General features: G+C 41.5%; 1 protein-coding gene across 5 annotated transcripts in view; it reads right to left on the minus strand.

The window, feature by feature from the left end:
- ephb2b (eph receptor B2b) overlaps positions 1 to 23138 on the minus strand; it is a 139787-nt gene that overhangs the window by 116303 nt on the left and 346 nt on the right. The window lies entirely within an intron of this gene.

A 23138-nucleotide genomic window follows, 5' to 3' on the forward strand; every position in this document is an offset into this window, starting at 1 on the left:
CTTGCTTGTGTCTGATTTATCTGGGTACTCCAGAGTGAACCCCCACTTCTCTCGCGAAACGTCATGTGGAATAGGCTACAGCTCACTCGTGATCCTAATGAAAACAAGATTGTTTGTCTACATGTGTCCTGCAGTTGGCTGGACACCCATCCAGGGTGTACCCTGTTTCTCTCTCCAAAAGTTCACTGAGATGGATTCCAGCTCACTCGTGATCCTAATGAAAACAAGATTGTTTGTCTACATGTGTCCTGCAGTTGGCTGGACACCCATCCAGGGTGTACCCTGTTTCTCTCACCAAAAGTTCACCGAGATGGATTCCAGCTCACCCGCGACCCAAATGAGGACAAGCGTAAGAGGATATGGATGGATGGATGGATGTACAACTGTGTGTCAGGTCAGTGTAGTCGAGATTGCACATATAGCCAACAAGCCGCACAAACCTCAGAATGTCAGGTTACATTGTCCATATGCGAACATGCAATTTACTCATTTAACATTTAGCATGCTCCTGTGGTTATAGAACACATCGTTTAAGCGTCATTGCCAGTCTAAACAACTACCATCCTACCCGTGTTTCTCAAATGGGCGAGAACAATGTCCTTATCATGAGAACGTTTGTAGCATTTAGCCATCTTGAGCGTCTCTTCGTCTGCCACTTGGCTCCGTACGGCTTTAATGTGAAGTGGCTCTTAGCCATGCCCGCAACAAAGTGCCTATAATCAAACATCTAGCCAGTGCATAAAGAACGCCATTAGGCAAAATAAGCTGTGTTAAAGCATTCAACGATGCCCGTTATACACTGGTTTGCTTGTACATTCAGTCCCGAGTGGGGTCAAGGCCTCTGTATGTATTTTTAAATTTTTCTTTTAAACAAGGGCCTGATTTTATCTTGTCATAAAGATTCAAAGGAATCTTGGAGCATTTGATATATAAGCCTGAAGTTTAATAGTAAATGCAGCGGTTAGGTTTATTTTCGCAATCAATCAGTGGCTTTATTGCCCGAGATGCGAAGGGATGTAGAAGAACCTCCCTGAGTCCAAAACAAAAATGACTGTAACTTGATAACAATTTGTTGGTCAAGTAATTCAAGATCTGCGGTCTTTTGCTAAAATAGCTCAGACCATCATAAATAGTCGACTTGTCTAACAGATGACGAGCAAGGTTAGCCAATCCTCGTTATTTTTAGTTGAATCTGTGTTTGTGTGCAGCTGAATGGCTCACTGTACTTACCATTAATAATTTGATTGGTTTACACTCATGGGCTAGAAATGCTTTTTATAAATATACAGTGCGTTAGCGTAGATCACTGATACTGTAGCCTACGGCGTGATCCAATCGCGTGTACAAACACATTTGGGTTACGTCGTCACCATAGGGGCAGAACCTCTGTTGTAAACTGAGGACCCCCTTTTTATTAGAGAGACACAACAAGCATTCGGTCGTGCAGAACCGATCCACCTTTAAAATCAATGAATGAATCAAACAGGAGTTGGATGAGTCAAAATACTATTGGATCCCAATGCTTTGTTTTACCAAAGCAATTGACCTTTTGCTTTTAACCACACCCAAGAAATGCCTCTTAGCCAATCACAGCACAGAACAGGCTCAAGACTTTCCTGGTGAGGCTCCATGGAATGTTACGATACATTTTATGATTTAGCTATCGTGGTTCAGCAATATCATAGATTTTTCAGTAAAACATCAAATTTTCTAGTGTGCAAATTCTCACTAGATCACAAAAATCTGCGGTTTATAGCGAGAGTTTTTTTTAATGGGCAACATTGTGTTATTATACTACTGCGCAAACGAGTTCATTGCGCAACGTTCGTAACCTCGAAACAGGTCGTATGTCAGAAACCAAGGACCCCCCCCCCCCCCCCCTGTAGAACTTTCACAGGCTATTATTCCATCCATTCCCTTGGATCCACTGTGATAAGCATCAAATAATAGATTTTCAAATCATATCAACAATTTGTGTGTGGTAGGCGTCTGTATGAAAATGAATAAAAGTGAAAAGTAGCATACATTCCTGTGGTCTAAGAAAATCCACTGCTCAGTTGACAAAAAAGATCAGATGCTGACCTACTGAGCTATTGATGGAATGTTCCTTCCTACAGTTGCTGCAGCAATGATCCATGTTTTTGTGTGTGTAGTGTGTCGGGTCTCTATCCTGCCAAGCCAGGCCAGGCCAGAGCAATCAGCACATTAAATAGTGCTGCTGACAAGAAAAAGGCAGCCGGTGCGGGATCGTGCGCTCCAACACAAATATGTGATTACTGTTTGCAGAAAGTCCCACAGCCATTCCAGTCTACAGAGTCTACATGCGATCCATTTCTGGAGCGGAGGGATGGCGGGGGTGGAACTAATGACTCATGCTTTGCTGACGGATTGCCGCTGTGTGTATGAAATGATGTGGGTTTTGACAGGAATGGTGGTCACGGGGCCCCGGGGGCCTTCAAGATTTAACCCCTCACTGTCATAAAGAGGACCAAGATTGTGGACGACAGGCAGAGTGTCAGGGGAGGTTAATTGACGTCTTGCTATCTCCGTACGCACACGTAAGCTATTTGTGAGAGTGGGGGAGATACAGATGGTCTATGCCGGAAATCACATCCAAAAGGAAGACAGCACGCCTTTTTATAATCAAAACTGCCAACACTGATTCAACTCATACCAGGTGCTTTATAGTATCTTCTTCTAACTAGGTCAAATTGACCCCGTTAAAAGGTTTAAACTTTTTTTTCCATTCTTACAACTTCATTTGGGGCCTTGTTAGTTTCATCTTTTTATTATATACAGGTAATACATTAGAATTTGGTTCGGGTTACGCTTAGATATACACTTTCCTAGCCTTCATTGCCACTCCTTCATGCACTCCTGAAAGGACTGTTCCCAGATCTGCCTCAGCTCCGTCCTCGTGGCAACCTTGATGTCGTCCACGTTTTAGAAACGGGTCCCCTTGATGACTCCTTCAGGCTTGGGAAAGAGGAAAAACAAAATCACACGGAGCCAGTGTCGCGTCAGTCGAGATGTTGCTCCAGTTCTTCTCGGCCAGGAACTATCGGATGCTCAGGGCATTGTGAGCAGGCGGGCGCGTTGCCATGGCGGTTTGTCCTGCCACGAAACTCGCCTCTTCTCGCGCACTGACCGATGCAAACGCTGTAGGATCTCAATGAAGACGTGCTAGTTAATCGTCTGGCATTCAACATTCAAGTGGAAAACTTGTAGTCTGGGCTTGAAATATATCTATTGTGACACCAGCCCTGGAAGTTTTCTGGCATACCACATACAGTGCTGTACGAAAGTCACCACCAGCATTGTTGTTTTTATTTATAACAAACCCTTTTAACGGCATTTATCTTGACATTGTAAACCAGTAAAAAAAAAAAATAGGACGCATACAACGAACAGATGACACAAAAAATACAAAGCAAATTTCAACAAAACCTTCTAGCAGGATGGTGCATTAGACTAGGAAGAACAAAAATACTGGTGAGAATCTGGATTACAAGGTGCTGATACTGTAATTATTTTGTTGTGTGTGCGTGTGTGTGTTTATACCATTTGAGTCAATATGGTACCAATGAAACCAATGGACAGAACAACAAGAGAACCTACCGTCTGTTTGTCGTCCTCCATGAAGCAGGATGTACCTGGCTTACAGACAAACATATGGAACATATTTCTTCTTCTACTTTTATCACTCATTCTTCCTTGGTGGAGTAGGCACTCTACTTAGTAGCATTGTAGTAATATATGTGAGCATTATGGCATTGCTAATGCAACAAATTGAAAGTTTTGCAAAATACAGTACATACACTGTACAAGGTCAGGGCAAAATATGCTTGTTCTCTGTCTGCCATTGTTGGATTTATCTTACCCAACATTATAAAAAATAGACACAAAAGGAATGAAGACGCTGGTTTCTTTTTCTCATGAGGAGGGCGTATGGGAGATTGTTCAGATCACAGCCTCTCAACACGCTCTAAACAATCCCCCCCCTCGCTCCTGCTTTTATTTGAAATAGGAGGGATTTACAAATCATAATGTTCTAAGCAATAAGACACAACACAAAATATTTGATAATAAGAGGGTTTTTCCCAGACATAGTATTCTAAACAATAAGACACAACACATATTATTTTTTCCCGTTTTTGTGGAAGAGCATTTTACTTGCGTCAAGCATTTTCCCCCCCTTAAAATTCTTAATAAGGTATTAGAACGTATCTACTGTACAGGTAAATACACGTTTTTAAAGACCTTTGTGGCGGTTTTTACTTTTTTAAAACAAATCTTTCCAAGTCAAACTTTCCTATTCTATTGGCAGATAATTTTGCTTAAACGAAGTGTATTTGTATTTTTAAGACCATTGTTTTGCAGTCTATACTCGTCAAAATGTTTCTCATTAACAAAGAGGTAGATTGGAAATGAATAATGCTATTGACACAAAAGGGTAATGATTAACTTTACCATTTTGATTTCCACCAGCAGTCAGACTGAGGGTAATGGAGTATCTTTCTCGGTCGAGTTTAATTGCAGGTCTAGTGGTGTTTAGCCAAGATCTGTGCACAGTAAAAGCTGATGGCGCCGGCGGTAAGTCAATGATATCACTGCAAAGCCGCCGTATAATGGATGCCTGTTCGCTAAATCCAGCCATACTTTACGCCTGACACAAACTTGCACCTTCTCCAGGGCATGAGCAATGACAGCCATGCGGAATACCACATACACACGCCCTCTCCGCACATCCCCAAACCTCGACTTTCCTCGCCGCCCCATTGCCACGGTGCTTGCTAAAGATGTCCTCGAGCGAGACAATGATTATTGCGATTAACTTCTCGTAAAACCGCTTTTTTAGTGCATAAGTCCTTTCTCCCATGAAGCGTGTTTTTGGATTATGACGGTGGTCTGTGCAAGGAAATCTGGGCCGTGGCTGCAGTGGGAGGAACCGGCCGTGGCGCAAGGTCGGTATTACGGCCAACCAGAGAGGAATGGCGCTTGGACTGTCTGAATAGGCGCAATGAGGCTGGGAGAGCTTAAAAAATATATACAAGATACTGCCGGCACAATCCGAGGGAAACATTGCATCCCTCTGTGTGGCTCAGAAAATTGTTTTTATCAACGTACTTCTCAGTTCCATTGGGAATTCCAGTGAATGAGGAAAAGAACGGTTTCTTTGTTTCATTAGCCTAATGTGCACTATGACAGACGAGCCTTATTTGGTACGTGCATACCGTATATTAGTGCCATCCAATGAAAATATTGTATATAAATAGAAATGTAAAGTTTCGCAAAGAGGTTAAAGTCATACGCCTCACTGACAACGGGAGAGGGGTTGGGTCCGTGTCACTTTGCATGCACTGACAACGTTCAGTTTAGTTCGTACCGCTGACGTAACGTTTTAGCTGCCTTGAAACTAGCGATGTCCCGATCCGATCACGTGATCGACCCCGAATTCTGATCACGTGATCATTTTCAGCTGATTGATAATGGGCTGAAAAAGGGGGTTTATTTGATATTTGAAATGTCACAAAGTGACAAAAAAAATCCAATGGTACAAAGATCTTGCCAAATGGACCACTAATAGCTCCGTTTTATATTAAACAATGTAACTTTTCAGGGGTATTTTAAGTACCGGCATTATATAATTGACTGAAAGTGACACGTAGACTCTGTGTGTTTGTGTGTGTGTGTGTGTGTGTGTGTGTGTGTGACACGAGCAGTCTCTGCCCTCGCTGGGCATGCTTGAAACTGTTTGACACCCCAGGTGTAGTTTACTGTTAAACTAAACGCGCAACAAAAAGAATTACACACATTTTATATTTCAATACAAGACACACATGATTGCTTTCGATATCGCCAGCTAAAAGCTAACATTCAATGGAAAACCCCATTGACGGGCTACTTAGAATTAACATTAGATCACAGGTGGGATTTACCTTCAAATAACAAATATTTAAACACAAACTCCGTAGTAACACATACATAATATAACAATACTCACAGGCATATAATCTTCCTATTCTGTGAAAAACGAGTTAAATTAATGTTTTATCGCGAGGTACTTGTTCTATTCTTTTCACTGCAAATGTGTAGCTCCATGCATGCATCGCCCAACACTGCCCCTCAGAGGCCAAGGCGTGCATAACTGGAACAGCAGACACTGTCTGACATGAAATCAGACTGAAATTTTCCTGTTTTAGGTCAATTAGGATGACCAAAATTATTTTTATTTGCTAAATATAAATTGTATTTTATTTCAGTCTAATTGGCCTCACTGTCCCGATAGTTTTGAGAGAGAAGTCTCTGTCCTCCCCTGTCCGCTGTAAACATATGGTGATTATTATTATTAATTTTTTTTTTACATTTGTAGTACTAAAGCTGTCAAGAAACAGCAAACAGAAGAATGGTCCTGCTTCAATTAAAAATGAAAATATGGATAGTTGAGCCGGGGCGTTGCCAGAACAGAGCTGTGGTGAAAACAACGAGATGTTTGGAACAAAGAATGCTCTTGAGGGAAAAGACGAGACAAAGACAAGGTGCTGCAGTCTACATAAAAGAACGTGAGCGGAGAAATCTCAGGCATAACACACGTTTTTGTTGAAACCCTCCTCTCCCTTCTTGGACTGGCTCTCTCAAGAGCCACCGTTTTATCAGATGACTTTTGGGACAAATTTCAGACAAGCCATTAAGGCACTCAAGTGGGACCCTGCGGTTGTCACCTCCTCTTCACTCCTTGTGAAACAGACTTAAATCTTCCTGTTTGGAACGTCTCACACTGCCATTCAAGTGCAAGAGAAAAAAAAACAAAAAAAAAAACACCATTCAACACGCACATCTGGTGCGGTCTTGAACAAATAAATAAATAAATAAATAAATAACCGAATCACATATGTCACCTAATGGCCGTCAGCACACTCACATCATTCCTGACAGCTTGAACCAAAGTAATATTCTCATCCAAAGACAAAGTGACTGGTAACATACATATGTACGCAAAGTGATGTGTTGTTGGGACAGTTTTGATCTCACATTAGCAGTTTTTTTTCAAGTGGTGTTGATGAGGCGGGTGGGCGACAGGTGCTGGATGCGCAGTGAGGAAAAAAAAAAAAAAAAAAAAAAAAACACTGGAGAAAATAGGACTGTACTTCACAGAATATGCACCCAGAACGATAAGACAAAGAAGATAAAGATGGCGGCAAATGTTTTGAAATGGCACGATGAGAGTGCGCTTGAGAAGTGCCCTTGAGCTACACGAGTGTACGCAACAACAACAGTATGAGTGAGAGTTTGGCACACCTCCTTTGGGGCTGCGAAGCTGCACTTTCACCCCCTTGCCAAGGCCAACGGCATACAGTACTCCACAGCAATTAGGGACGGCATTCAACTCATTTGTTTTTTGACTATAGTGAAAATGAATAGTCAATTATTTACATAACTCGCAAAACGTTATATAGGATATTCAGGGATAGAGTGCAATTTCAGGAATTTATAAATCAAGAACAGAATTGATCGATACACTTCCGTATCGCTGTTGCAACGTGCTAACGACGCACTGTGACACTCTCAGCTCAGTGGCCACTTCCCTCTGAGAATCAATTTGCCCCGCTGCTATGTAACAGTGCAGAACGGCTGGCTCACACGCAGATTTTTAGAAATGGACAGATAGCAAAATATTTTACTTGGCTGTTTAATTTCACGCCTGATGGGTGCCAGAGATCCAACTATGTGTACACAAGCACTTAAAAAAGTACATTTTCCAAAATATGTTCCGTTTAACGGGATGGGAGACCGTCGAAATGTTCTTAACTCCTGCTTTGAAGCAAGTGTTGTACTGAGCAGAAAACATTGCTTGGAGAAATTCCTATAGTTGACGTCATGTTGTTGTTCCTCTCGATCAGTGATTCTCAAATTTTGGTACGTGGTGGTACGTCGGCTCCCACTAGTGGTACACAAGAGAATCACCGAAATAAATGTTTCAACTTTGTATAATGTTGCAGTGGCTTCAATTTTTGTTTTATTCTGTGCAGTACATTTGTGAATTACAGCATTTTACTTAAGTACAATACATTTGCATTTACGTAATTTTCCCATGTTCAAGCATTATAAAGTAGCTAACAGAAATTTGACTTTTTTTTTTTTTAGGAATAAAACATTTGCCTCATTTTTGATTACTTTTAATGTGGTACTGGGTATTTTTTAAGGTGGTACTTGGTGTAAACAAGTTGAGAACCACAGTTCAAGACCACAAATGAATTCTCAACAGCGCCTCTGCTGGTGCACTCCATTTTGTCTCCATTGCTCCAAGAAGCCATTCATCGACATGCAACCGCAGACAATTAAAAGAATCCTCAACGATCAATTATTGTTATGCCCATTTCAAATCGCAATGGTGTTAGGCTACTAATGTGAACCATCCATCCATCCATCCATCCATCTATTTTCCAGAAGCGCATACATGTGAGGCAGACGTGCTAAGCACTATCACACCATCCTACCGTGAAGGAACCCGTCATTTTCAAAACTATGGCATTCCCCATTTGGCATTTTTGCATAAAAGAAACAACTGAGGAGCGTTTTGTGTATTGTTGCATCATGTGAGCCGCCCTGACCTGCGCTTCTCACCTCCTACAAGCGACTAATCTCGCATCCGGCCCTCTGGTTTCCATGTTAATGGCATAATGCTAAAAGACACCCCGTACAACTCTCCGAGCCTGCAGGTGTTGACACAAGCGTTCTTACATTATTGTGTGTGAGAAGAGGAGAATTTGAGCAGGCTTTGAAATCAGGGATTAAACCATGACCGTGTCTATATTCGGCGCACAGCTAAACCACTCGACATTATTTTGGGGCTGAAATTGTATTTTTTTTTAAAAACAGGACATATTACTGGAGGCAGTGAGATCAAAGAATACCCCATTTTTGCCTAATGTGCTGTTTCAACCATCTCGTGGCAAGACAAGTTAAGCTTAGAGTAAAAATGACCCATAGCCTATCCATTCTGCTCAGCGAGGCAAAATATAGCCTTTTCATTGTGTTAAAACAGTAAGAGTCCGTGCACCCGAGGGCCGTCTGAAGCAAAGACTCTCATTCTTTCTCTCCCTGTGTGTTCATCATCTCCACTGGAAATCATTCGAGCCGCCATTCGGGAACTATGGAGGAACGGATGGAGGTGGTCCACTGATTTGGTCGCTTGGCATCGCTCAGAAAGCGGCCTTATTCCAAACATGTTCTTTTTGATTCAAGGAACACAACGGACTACTCAGAGTGTCAACTCCCAAAAGCGCAACAAAATGCCTGACCCTGAAGTGTCAAAGTATCAGAGTAATTCGGGCTACACACACACACACACACACTGACAATTGGTCCAGATTTGAGCATTTTCTTTGCCTTCAGATCCAATTCAGAAAAGGCCAGATTCTCTATTTCGAAAAGATTATCCTGAGTCATTATCCTGTGGTGTGAGGTGTGTTAAGAGAGAGTTTTTGTTTTTCTCCCCGAACTGCTCAGAAAGCTCTCAAGGCCGACAATCGTACATTTAAAACAGCACATCCTGAATCAAAATTCAACTTTTAAGTTTTCCTTTCCTTCGGATCAAAGCCGGCGTCGGCTGTCTCGGCTGTGGTGTGTGATCGGAGTACTTTTTTCCTACCCCCGAATCTGATGGATAAACATTGAGGCTGACAACTGTAAATGTTAAACCCGTTCAGTATTTACGCCATTTATCGGTAGCGATATCATGACGTGTGGTGTGCTATGTTGATCATCTCGAACACACCACACACTGAACGAGCAGTAAGCAGACACATGGGAATTCTTTTGTGTCTTTGAGTTGCACACTCTGGATGGTTTACTTGCACGTATGAAAGTCGCATTTTGGTCCAAGTTTTGTAAACGGCTTCATTCAAATGGATAAACTGACATTTAGGGAGAACAGAACGAGAGCCCCATGCACACTGTGGATAAAAGAGGAGCAACAGTGGTGATCAAGCGGTTAAAATATTTCCATGCACAAAAGGCAAAGATTACAATGCTCAACATAAAGTGTGCTCCAACTAAACACGGTGCATCCAGACAGCATGGAAAGGTCAGTGAAATGAAAACAATTGCTGTTTTGTTTTTCATTCAAACCAAGCACTATCGCTAAATGAGAGAAGCAGCAACGTGGGCTGGAGGTGAGATAATCATCCGAAGATAATGTTCAATTGCTTTTTTACCATTTTACACAATAATGTAAAAAGTACAGTAACTTCTTTTTTTTTCATTATGACTTTCAATTTGCGGCTCTTGCTTTGATGTTATGAACAATTACAATGTAACCACTCAGGATCAACAATCAGTTTCAGCACGCAGGTATGGGCAGCTTCTGACGTAACATTTCAACAGGCTTAACTGTCAGAAAAGTATCAAAATAAGTCAACCAGTGTTTATATTAAAACGTAAAAACAATCAAATGACTAACGGCAAATGACAAAGCTGTAATGTGAAAGCCACAGATGCGCCCAAATCGGGGTACATCGTGTACATTCCAATAATCCGGCCTAATTTGAGCCCGATTCCTCCTTTCCGATCAAAGTCAGCAGAGGCCTGATTATCGGACGTCTCTAACAGATTATCCTGACCGGTTAAATCACGGTGTATGGGGATTGAAGGGTGATTTGTACTCTCTGATCTGCTTAGAAAATGTTCTGACAATTGTTGATGTTAAAGGTCAGATTTCAAAGATTTAAAAATCCCCCTTGATACCGCGAGAACCACTTTACAAACCGTAACTGCCACTTTGAGGTGAGCTGGCAAGCACCTGCCAGCCCGCCTGCTGTGCAGCTGTTAAAAGAAGCCGCCAGCCACCGTCAAAGACCTTCTCCGACCTCCTGATCAGCTCAAACATGTAGCGTTTGACCACGTCTACTTTCAGACAGCTCCTGTGTATATAAATCCTCATCCTGCCCGTATTCCAAACCTAAGCTCCCCATTCAGTGTAAATGTAGGACGGCTAATGACTGACAAACATGACATCACTTCTGGTTGCCCTTGTGGTGGATAGCGTGACTACACCCAGGATGTCTCAAAATCGGGAACATTCAGAAGTGCTCAACAGAACCTAGTTTTTAGTCAATTAATAGTTAACAACTAGGTGTAAATGACATGTGTGAATTGCAAAACATATTTAAAATGCAAGTATGAATTTCAAGCGACAGCCAATAAAAACCCTTGCACTCTGACCTTGAAGCATGTTCAATATTTAAGGTAGCAAATGTCAATGTCTGTCAATACCGAGTTTCAAACGGCAAGGCAGATAAGCGATCATTTAGCCTAGCTGCTTCTATTTCTTTCTTCTACTACTACTCTGGTCTGGATGCCCTGAGGTACCACACCGCCTCTCACTGGTCAGTCTTGGAACCACAATGAACAACTGCTTTGGGGGAGTGTGATGTGCTTCGTTCGCCAACTCACTATAAGAGCAGTAAGAAGTACCAACATTTTGCCAAATTTCTTCCTCTTCACGTGTGGTATCTCTCACATTTAAACAAAAACAAAAACCAAAAAAAACAGTTAATGTGATAAAAATGCTGCGGGGCGTATCCCACTTCATGCAACCCATCAGGATGGGAGTCGAAGGGAGCCAATGGGAGTTTGTTTACTTACAGAATATTGTTAATGTCTAAAGCTAAAAAAACCAAAAACCATACCAAGGCTTCAGCGCAGCATATCTGTTATGTTTTTGTTCCTGTATTATTCAAAATGAATACAATGCTTGCTTCCTGTACAGGTTCACTTGGTTAATTGAACTCGCTCAGAAACAAGATGGATGTGCATGAAAGTGGCAAAACACAAGACTCTGGTGCTTTCACCGACACCCGTGGCCACTTGTATTGTGTGCAGAAGAAAAGCCTATTTAGATGCTATGAATAATAATATTCTAAATGTTTGGCCTGATCGTATGACATTCACTCCATTTAATAGTCTCTGCTGGATATCTTTTATTGATTTCACAGGCGCAGCAGGTCTCCTGAGATTTTCTATGGATTTTCCAGCTGCCCTCCCAAATGATCCATTGTGATTTTGCGGAGAAAAGCAGCCCTGCCCGGGCATGGTGAGGAAGACAGCCAGGCTTTCTCAAACCCCCCCCCCACCCCTTTTGTACACCTGATTTCTGCTTCCTAAGCCGCATTACTTCATGACTGCAGTGTGGTTGCAGACATTGTGCTCATTATCCCACTGTATACGTCTGCAGTTTTATTTCTGCCAGCTCTATTAGCGTGGGCACCATTTATAGCCAGTTACACCAGTTGGAATCATTTATGTACTTGGAAATGAGAATGAACTTACCACAGAGAGTTTGTTTGGGAAGAATGCATTATCAATCACAACACTTTGGATGCGAATGGTTGGAATCTTTCTCTGCCCAAACGGGGCATTCATCATCATTTTAGTGAACGTGAAGAAGAGTGCAGCATCAATTTATTAGTCGCCGCTGAGGTTTAATCTTTGCTGAGTTCTTTATTTTGGATTTCCGAGAAAAAGCTGCTCTGCTCTGCAGTGGTGCAAGCTCCGACAACAAATAAATAGTCTCGCCGTGGCTTGCGAGAATCACAATTATGGCCCAGTTTGAAATACGGTCAACATATGCTGTGCTGCATGGAAGAAAATCGACTTAAAAGTACATTCAGCGATAGGTATTGCAAAAGGTTCTTTTATCTATGTTCTGTAAACATGCTGATGATTTTTTGATGGAACAAACCCGAAAGGAAAGCGCACACACTCAGAAAGGAAATTAAACTCCCACGATCGAACGTTAATTCCCTAGATTAACCAACAAAGGCAGCAGATGAATTAGTCTGGCAAAATGCCCCTTATAAAGTACGGTGACCAATTATCTCTAGTGTAGATCCATCTATGCATGCAGTTCGCAAATCAAGGTTTTCTTGACGTTTATGACAACAAAACCTCCTCGAAGAGAGACGTTTACGCTCCTTTTGTGACGAAAGCTCTAACTCTTTACAGACCATCCCTCTCTCTTTGTAAAACAAGTCTCGCAATAAACTTGGAGGAATCCAAAGCAAAAGATGTTTCCTTTGTTGCGCGCACACATTTCTATGACGTTACTTCCCCATTTGAATGCTTTTCAAGGCTGTGCATGAATATGATTCGCAAATGAATTGCAGAGGTTGTAACCAAAGGCCAAATGGGTTAATTCATTCTCTATTTTGTAGGTGTGATACAATTACTTGAATAGAAACAAATGACACTCAAGGACATTCAAATGTCTTTTCCCTCCTTGTATGTCCCTCAAATATCATACCTAGTTCCAAATGTTGACTTTCATTTCATTGGGCAGAAAATCGAATATCCTTTTCCCTTTCAATGATCATGCCAGTTCTGATATTCCGTCTGCCCACCCCAAAAATGATTTTTTTCAAAAAGAAAAAGAAAGCGCAAGATAGGCTTCTAAAATATTTAGGGAGACAGATGCCCGTCTGATACTGGAATGAAAGAGAAAAACATTGCTATTGAGCGACTTGCTCCATCTGACGGGATCTGACAGGGTCACCAGCAAAAGTCAGCCAACGTGGTCCTCCTTGTCCTACAGAGACCAACAGACCTGTAGATGTGTTGGACACTTTGGCTATGTTATACTATGGATGTGAGACTATGAATTCTTAGTTTGCATCGGCAATGACTCTATATATTGATGCCTTCTCGTGGCAGTTTGGGCATGAGTTCCTGAGGCCTTTTTGTGCGTCCACTGGTCACAAACATGCCTACTCATTTTCAAGTTGCCAAGAGAAACTGGTTTAAGGGTCTGGATTAAAAATTCAGATACATTTATCCTTGAAGGCCCATTGAATGGCAAAAATGTCTCCAAAATGGAAGCTACAGACCAAAATGGCAGACTTCCCGTGTCTTTTCTGCCATGGCTTCTTGAGACTCTGCTCTACTCATGACAGACATATCTACCAAATTTCAGGTTGCTAAGTGAAAGTGCCTTCAGGAAATGGATTTTCCAAAAATCCATAGGACAACTTTGTCTTTCAGACCCCTAGAAATGGCTGCAATGTCTCTAAAATGGCAGACATGTCTACCAAATTTCACGTCGCCAAGTAAAACTGGCGTCAGGGACCGAATTTTTAAATTCCATTATTTTCTAGGAGATAAAATCATTTCCAAATCCGAACAAACCGCGGGTTGGCATATGGCAGATTGGGTTCAACCATGGCGTTTCCACTGTAGGCAGTATCAAAATAGAAAAGTGATGCAACAATCAGTCGCCAATGTTGCACATTGATGATGACGCCAAGCATTTAACTACCAGTGGGGATCAATCAATGATGATGCGGATTAGTTTCCAATGAGAAAGGTCATTGTAGGGAGGGGTCATGCTGGACAGACCATATGGGTCAGAGACAGGGACAGAGGGTGCTTAGGTGGGGGGGGGGCATAGCTAGAGAGAAAACAAAGGGTAGTTGTCACGTGGGTACAGAGTCATTGACGGATTTGCTGCGTAGCGTCGTGTGTGCCGAGACAGCGTTTTCAGGTAGAAAAAGACTCTCTCTTTGTCATGCAGATGACGATGCAATCAGACCCGCTTTGTCTCGGCCCGACGGGCTGCGCTCCCGGGGACATAGAGAGTCCCGACCGCTAATCCGCCCCGGGTTTGTGTTCTCCAAGCGTGCATAAAAGGCGGCGTCCCGGTACCTGGGGTGTGTGTGTGCGCAGGGGGGCTCTCCAAAACGAGGTCTGACCTCTCTCAGGCTACTCGCTCCCTTCACTGCTTCCCTCCGTCTCCTTTTCTCGAGCTCGATAGAGACGAGCCACATTGTTTACAGGGATTTTTCTCAAAATTCTGCCACCAGAGGCAGTCCCATGCGCGACACAGACACGGGAAATCTGCCTTTTTATTTTTCATGCGACCGTTTTAGGGTCATTTTGCCCATTTTCAGGGGTCCTTCAAAGAGAAACTTGTCATTGGAATTCAGCCCCTGAAGCCAGTTTCACTTTAACAGTTTGAGATTTGGCACGCATGTCTGAGTAAAGCCACCCAAAAAAGTCAAGAACCCATGCCAGAAAAGACACAGGAAATCTGCCATTTTGGTTCAAAGTGGCCATTTGAAAAACATGTTGGCCTTTTCTCGGGCTCTTTGAAAGAAAACCTTGTCCTCGTGATTTTTTTGTTTGAAAATCCAGCCCCAAAGTTACTTTCACTTAGCTGGTACCATGGATTGACACAGCAAAAAGCCTCAAGAACCTGCAATTTGGTTTCTGTTAGCGAAACAAAGTAATTTTTGGTCATTTTCAGGGGTCAAAGACAAACTTTGCCTTGGCATTTAAAAAAATGAAGAAATAAAATCCGCCACCGAAGCTCGTTTCATTCTGTTTCATTTCATTTCTGACCCAGAAAGAATAAAAAGCTATGCCCGAACAGACACCGGAAGTCTGCCATTTTGGTTTCTTAAGCAGTCATTGAAGTCATTGTGTCCATTTTCCTTCAAACACAAATTTATTGAAGTGATTTTTTTTCCCCCCAAAGCCACGTTCACTTGGTAACATGAAATTTGGTGTTGCTCGTAATGGAAAAAGACGCAACCTGAAAATACAACACTGACAGCAAATTAGGCCAAGATATATCATTTTGATTGTGAATGCTTCCACGGTACCTGTTCTGAATAAACCACAGCAAATGCATCGTCCCCACCCCATGATAGCCATTCCCGGCGGGTCCAAACCAGTAAACAAGACAGCGAAGAGAGCGCACCTCGCCAATTAGCATGTGCTAACGAAGATAACAGGATGTAAGAATAGCCTTGATCCACATGCCTTCGTGAACATTCGGCGAGGTTACTCAGAGGTAATGGAAGCTTCTCTTTCGTCTGTTTATTTGAATGAGTCGCCTCGTCGGCGTCGATCGCGGTACGCAAACGTAACACCGCGGCGCTGAGGCAAACCCCTGTGGAAAACGAGCTCATCCAAAAATATCATTCAATGTGAAAATCTGGAATTAATACGCCGCACTGTATCTGTCGGCAGACCTCTGAGAATCCCGTTTCTGTGAGAGACATAGCGACTTATTCAAAGAAAGTTAACAGTAAGCCTACACGCTTGCGCAGCACAACGGCTCTTTTTCCATTTTGATTCCTTCACTGAAACAACTCTATTGACATTGACGTGTACTGTAGTGTTGCGACAGGAGAGAGGCACCTCCCCACGTGACGCACTCCAGCTTGACCTCAATAATAAACACAAAGTGGCAGTACCTTTACGACACCGTCAGATTGAATTGCATTCCAAGTGTGGGTATGTGGGTGTATCTGATGTGTGGGTGCATCTAATGAAGTGCCTAATGAGTGGACCTGTATCAGGCACGCTAAAAGCATTCGAGAAGCTTCAGTCGTGAACAACTTGGTTTGCCCACAGCGCACAGGAATAATTGCCACCGGAGCCCATCTCCACAAATGTCCGACTTTCGCAAACCCTTTTTTGTCATCTTCTTTCTTAAACTCCCATTCCAATGCATTAAGGAGGCTCTATTAGGTGGGGGAAATGGTAACCCATGCCGGGGTTTACTTTAGATGATCTAATTTACGAGCCTTATTAAGAAGGGAAAAGTGGGGAGGAGGTGCTACATTTGCCGCACGTGTTCAACATTGAATGACTGAAATTAAGCTGGCAGAGGGTGTCTGCTAAAATGAATGAAACATGAATACACTTGGGTTGGATTTACGCGGCAGGTTTTAAGTGCCCAATTTAGATTTAATGCCTGCTTAATGTTGACGGAGTACATCCAATCTCATCATCACATTACATTGGCAGATGCAGTATCTGCATTTAGTCGTCGCTGTCCGCTAACAACCTTCGTCCATTTGATGACAATTCTCCATGTTCTCCTGCATGTGCAACGCAATGGCTGCCAGAACTGTCCTTCAAACGTACTTCCTCTTCAAACCACACATCCCCCGTTCGCTTTGTTTTTAAGATGACGGTGGACGCCATCGTCATTCATTTGTATTGCTAAACCGACAACCTTTGACCATATACAGAATCGTTTTCAAACAAAAACTCGCCAATACCATTCGATTTTCACTGGACCAAGTCTGATTCGTGCATGAAGGTCAAAACTGGGTCGCTAAATCGACTTTTAGCGTTAGACTCATGCTAATTTCCTTCCAAAATATCAACGTTGTGCTTTGGTAGATTTGTAGCTCTCAGCGACTCGCTAATAATGGGAAGCCATTATTACATTCCCACATAGACATGTCCGTGTGCAGTCACAGACATTATTGTACATCCTCTTGAAATGTCCAGAACCATTCAAACATTAAATGAACGAAAAGATATATTTTCATTTTTGGTACTTAAAGAACAAATCACGGTGGTTTGTGGTGTGTTTTTATCAAGGACTTTGGTGTGAAACTGCTTTTATTGCTGGTAAAAACGTAAGATGGCATGAAGTCCGTGGTCGATTCAGCGCAGTCTTGTCCACCGTTCTGTTTATTAATTAGTAGGCTGTCGGTAACAATCACGTCGTACTTTTAAATAAAACAACAGTCCACCATACTGACCCGTGCGCCTACTTCAATATATTCTTAAATCTAATATTTTGTTCCTTCTAGCGTCAATACTTCCAGTATGCTTAGCAGTAATTTTAGCACCAGGTCTAGAGGGCAAATATATGCGGATTGGAACAGTTAAAGGTACAAAAGCCTGAAGGGTTGGCTTGTGTAGTGCAGACTGCAGCAGTCAGCAGCAGACTGCTGAAGGCATGGGAACAACGCCAAATAGCGCATCCTATCCTGGTGGGACCGAACCTGCGGGATCACAATTCTCTGGCAAGACTTCAACGGGCACACCTAACCTTCCTTTTTTTTCACCTTTGATTATGCACTACAGAGCCACAGACGATCAGACAAAAGGTCTCCCACATACAACAAACAAGCCCGTGAAGTGGAGTCAGTGATGTTGTGCAGTGTTGGCTACAGCAAAACTGTGATACTCCTCCTTGATCTCCCTCCTAAAAACAATAAAAGGTAGCCATAGACGCCTCTGAAATGCGACACACCTCCTTCGAGGGAAATGACAACTAGTAGCAGCACTAATTGAGATTGTGCATGCAAAGTGACAATGCCCGGCCCTGTGCGGCCTGGATTAGGGCTTGAATAGAGACAGATTCTTTGTGAAAGCCTACTGTGGCGGTTGGCATGCGGGCCGGTCCGCCGCATCTGCTCATCGGGACCCGCTGAGAAAACACTGGATTGTATATACACGCTCGCTCATTTTTACCTCCTTCTAATCCCGTTTTTTGGAGCCCGCCCCCGTCGGGTTTTTGTTACTCGGACACAAAACTAAATACTTCCACGTTCACCAGCGCATCCATTCCTTGCAAAACAATTCCGTCTCAAAACAATAGAAAACATTTACATATGAAAGAGTGTTTATCAAGCTTGGTAGGATTGAACTATCATATTGTGTGCGTTGAAACAAAACATAGCATACGCTAAAGACAGAACATAAACTGGAATATAAATGAGCACAAACCAAGGTCTTACTTACAATACACCACCCTTATTGATTCTTGCATTAAGATGAGCCTACACCGCGCAAATAAGTCTGCTTCAAGCTCATGAATCTCAAATCTCCAAGCTCGATTCACGAAAACGTCATTGCGCCAAGGCTCATACGGCCGGCATCTGGCCGAAACCTCCTTTGTCCTAATTTGGTCAATTTCATATTTTTTCACAAATCGATACTATTGGTCAGTCCACACGTGGGTTTGTTATTTTTGCAAATATATTTGAATCTCCAGTGTTGGAAATGGCTCGCTCTCTTTGACTTGCATACAAATTTGGGTCACGTCGTTAAATAAGTACCCCCCGTGTGAATGTGTGCCTCAGTCCACTTCTTTCAAGCTTGTCACATTGATAACGAGCGTTCTGAGTTACAAGTGTAGCTATGGAACAAATTAAAGTTGTACATCAAAGGCACCGGTGTATGCATATTTATTCATGTATGTGTGTCTAGAATGCATTTAAAGAATGTGGGACGGTAATTTTTAATTATAGTAAAACTAATTTTTAGTGGAAAGGGATAGAAGGGAGGGGGGGGGGGGGCATTATTCACGGATTGTCCCTTTTTCGCTGCAATTCTTTGGAACATAACCCCCCTGCAAACTTTTTGTAGTCTTTTATAAATCCTACTGACAAACAAACTACTTACTTGTTTTGGAAAACAAAACTAGGAGAAGTCTGCTTTACCAACCGACATTATTTTGAAGTGAATATTTAAGTTCAATCGTCAATGCTTTTGTTGCCATTATGTTTCTGTCAAAGAAAAAAAAAGAAAAATAAGGGAGAGTGGAATCTGTAGACCTGCTGACCCCAACAACAAGTTGCATTCTGGGCTTCAGCAGACTGCTGCCGCATCATGGCAACACCTACCCAACCAGAAAATGTCTGCAGCGCCGCAAAAGAAGGCAGAGGCCAATTGGAAAACACAAGTGCTTCCACCTAGAGAATTCCCAACCTCACTTTTAGCTACTGCGGTTTTATGCCTGTGTATAAATCTGAATTACAACTCGACATAATTCGATGAGCGTTGTCGTTAGTATGGCTGTCAACTAAACGCTGATGATGATGATGAACGGGCCCCAAACTAAACCCGCCGTGTGTTTTCCTGGACATGTTTGACAAAGCTTGCCTTATTTGCCTGTCGTTCCACCGCCATTAATCTTCAAACACGGCCGCTCCTTTCCTGCTGGGTTAACCAATAAACTTCTCACATGAGCACTAATCAACAATTTAGTGCTGTTCCTCAATCCCCCTGGATGGATTAAACGCCTTTGAAAGAAAAGGGTCAAAATTGACGCCATCTGTAGTTGTTCCATATTGCTATTTATTAGGGCAGCGGCATAATGTGGTCTCAGTGACGTGGAATAAATCAAACCTAATAAATCCTATTTTCACTACGACTACGCCAACTTCCTACATTGGGACCGCCATAGTGAACCACACAATCTGTCCAGTCGACTGGTTGACTGCTTGTTCTAACTTCGATAGTTTCCTTAAAGTGAATTCATTCAACTTTCGCCGTCATAACACATTTCTATAACGGGACAGAACATTTTTTCAGTAACATTTTGACTCGGGACGCACCGATAGGATTTTTTCTTTTTTTTTTTTTTTTAAGACCGAGTGTGAGTACACGTACTTACATTTGAGTACTTGCAAATACTTGGTAATGCCAAGACATCTTGCCATTGTGACGAAAATGTTTTAGTTCAGTCAAATATCGCTTACATCTCCTTACTATGTTTTCTCCCAAAATTGTGAAATTCAACTTTAACCCTCCTGCTACGATTGTTTATTTGGCGAACCCAAATTTTTCATGGGTCAATGTGACCTGCTACATGTTTGATCAACAAATGATTTGCCATTTTTGCCCCACGCATGAAACATTAACACACACCAATCACCTGGCACATTGAACCAAACAACCATTCAAATTCACATTTACACCCATTGACAATTTAGAGTTTTTAGTTAACTCAATAAACATGTTTTTTGGAACAAGGCCAGCTAAAAAAAGATATATATTTTTTTATTTTGTATTTTTTTTTTTTCATTTTCATAACGTGGGTCAATTGGACCCGCAACATAACGAGTTCCACTGGGCAAACAGAAAATCGTTAACAAATAGGAAATCTCCTGGCTAAGCTTCTACACAGCAATATTTTAAAGTATCCAAAACGAGGTCAACAATCGTAATGTTCAAACAATCCACTGGAGGCCTCGCTTCCCATTGCATGCCGGGATTTTTTTTTTTTCCTTTTTTTTTCGGATTAGAGCTCCAGTGACCTCTTTTTCAACCCTTCGTTTCTCATACGTAAGAAATCTTTTGCCACTTCATTGGACCGTCAGCAAGAGTGAGCTATTGGATGGGGGAAAAAAATGGGGGGACTTGGGCCGGGCGACTCTTTACTCGGGTGGTGCATCACTCTCTGTGGGGTATCAAATCGAATTGGACGTTTAGCGTTAAAATCTGACACCACGTCGCCAAAAACGGCACTGAAGTTCTTGTTGACGTTCCTCGCCAATGTTCCCTTGCTGCTGACCAGTACAGCACGGGAAATAAATGAAAAAATGCAAAATGCAGTCATCACTCAATTCTGTAAGAATTGGGATTCCAATTACGGCAGCTCCAGCAATTCTTTTTTTTTTTTTTGCCGCATTTTGGTACGTACATGCCATTACATTTGCAATAACCATCGGTGGGCAATTTAACACTGATTTACATGCGAATGGACGACAGTGAAAAATAACCCATTTTATAAATTACAAAGCTACTACTGCAATTGCACTTCCTATACGGATATGAAAATTATTATAAAGTTAGTATGAACAGAATAGCTTATCACAGGAGAAGATTTTACAGTACAAATGTCTTATTTTCTAGTCCTAATTTCCCCCTATGGATTTATTATTTACACAAATGACCACATGTCCATTCAAATGGACGCCACTAATATTACTAAATTCTGTTAGTTTGGGGTTTCAATTATGGCAGCTGTCGTGGATATTTTGCGACACACATGCGGTTGCATTAGCAAAAAATATTTGTCGGCAATTTAACCTTGGTGTACACGCACATATATGAGACTGACTGTATAAATTTGAAAACTATACATGGAACATAATTTGATAAAAATATATTAAAATTACATAAAAACAGAAGAGGTTTATCAACAACTATGCATCAGGATTTCACTGTCGAAATGACTTTTCTCATAGTTTTTTTCTGATCTAGTCATAGTTTGAGCCTACATTTATATTGCATTTATTTGAATGTCCCTTTTTTTAATCATAACTTCCCATTGCGATGAGTCTGCTGACTTAAAAGCATCCTCACACTTACTCAGAATTAAGGCTTCGACACTTTGACACTCATCATACAGTGTAAACTGTTGTTCATCACAAAAATGACCAGAAATCCATTAAAATGGACTTTTACTCAATTCTGTTAGTCTGCGGGTTCCATCATGGCAGCGGTATCAGATATTTTGCCTTAAAAATGCAAGGCAATCACACTTTTTTCAGAACAATCTTTATAAATGATTAAACGTATACGAGTATACAGTATGCAGAAAGCAGTTTGCCAACAACTGTGCATCAGGATTTTGCTGTAGAAATGACTTTTTTTCCCCATCTAGGTCATAGTTTCATCCTATGTTTACAATGGATTTATTTTAATTTTACCGTTTTCATCATAAATTCACAATATAAAGTCTTTGACAAGACATATATTTTGAATTGAATTTTACTAATATTTAATTCTGTTAGTCTGGGGTTCCAATTATGGCAGCTGTTGTACATATTTCGCTATATTTTGCAATGCATGTGTCCAGTTGCATTAATGGAACCCAACTTTTTAATTAAAAAAAATTGTAAAAAATTAAAATGCTATAATGCGAGCTATTGCACTTCTTTGTGTGGATAACAGTATAAAATAATTGTAAAAAGTCAGTATATAGTATATTATTTGTCAACAACACAATTGCATCATGGTGGAAGATTTTACAGTTCACTTTGAATCCCAATAAAAAATAAATGTTTTGTCAGCTCACACACGTTAAAGAATGGTACACATATTTTACATAATTACATAATTTTGTTAACGTATGTAAATCTATGAGCCCAACTTTATATTAGATTTAGATGAATTTAATCATTTTTCAGACTATGAAACTTTCCAGTCCCTATAACCCTGTGTCATATTATCAAATAATGTAAATGGGGTTGTGCATCACAAAAGAATTACCAGAGATGTAGTCAAATGTACTAATAAACATGGATTTGATTCTTTTTTTTTTTTTTTTTTAATTCAAACGTCAGCATCAACAAGCCCATGGGGAGAGACAGCTGGCAAAATTACTTTGAGACAGTGTTTTGAACAAAGGTTACAAAAGGCGCAATTTTTGCATGGACATTTTTCGTTTGTTTTTGCACGTTTTTCGACTCTCAAGCGGTACCACACAAAATTTAGTCGAGCTGTAGCTTTAAAACTGGAGGATGCTCGGGCATGTTTATGTCCCTCCATCATCATCATTGTCACTACCGCCATCATCATCATCCTCCTCCACCACCACATCA

The sequence above is a fragment of the Phyllopteryx taeniolatus genome, chromosome 9, assembly GCF_024500385.1.
Source record: "Phyllopteryx taeniolatus isolate TA_2022b chromosome 9, UOR_Ptae_1.2, whole genome shotgun sequence".
In the NCBI taxonomy this organism is placed as follows: domain Eukaryota; kingdom Metazoa; phylum Chordata; class Actinopteri; order Syngnathiformes; family Syngnathidae; genus Phyllopteryx; species Phyllopteryx taeniolatus.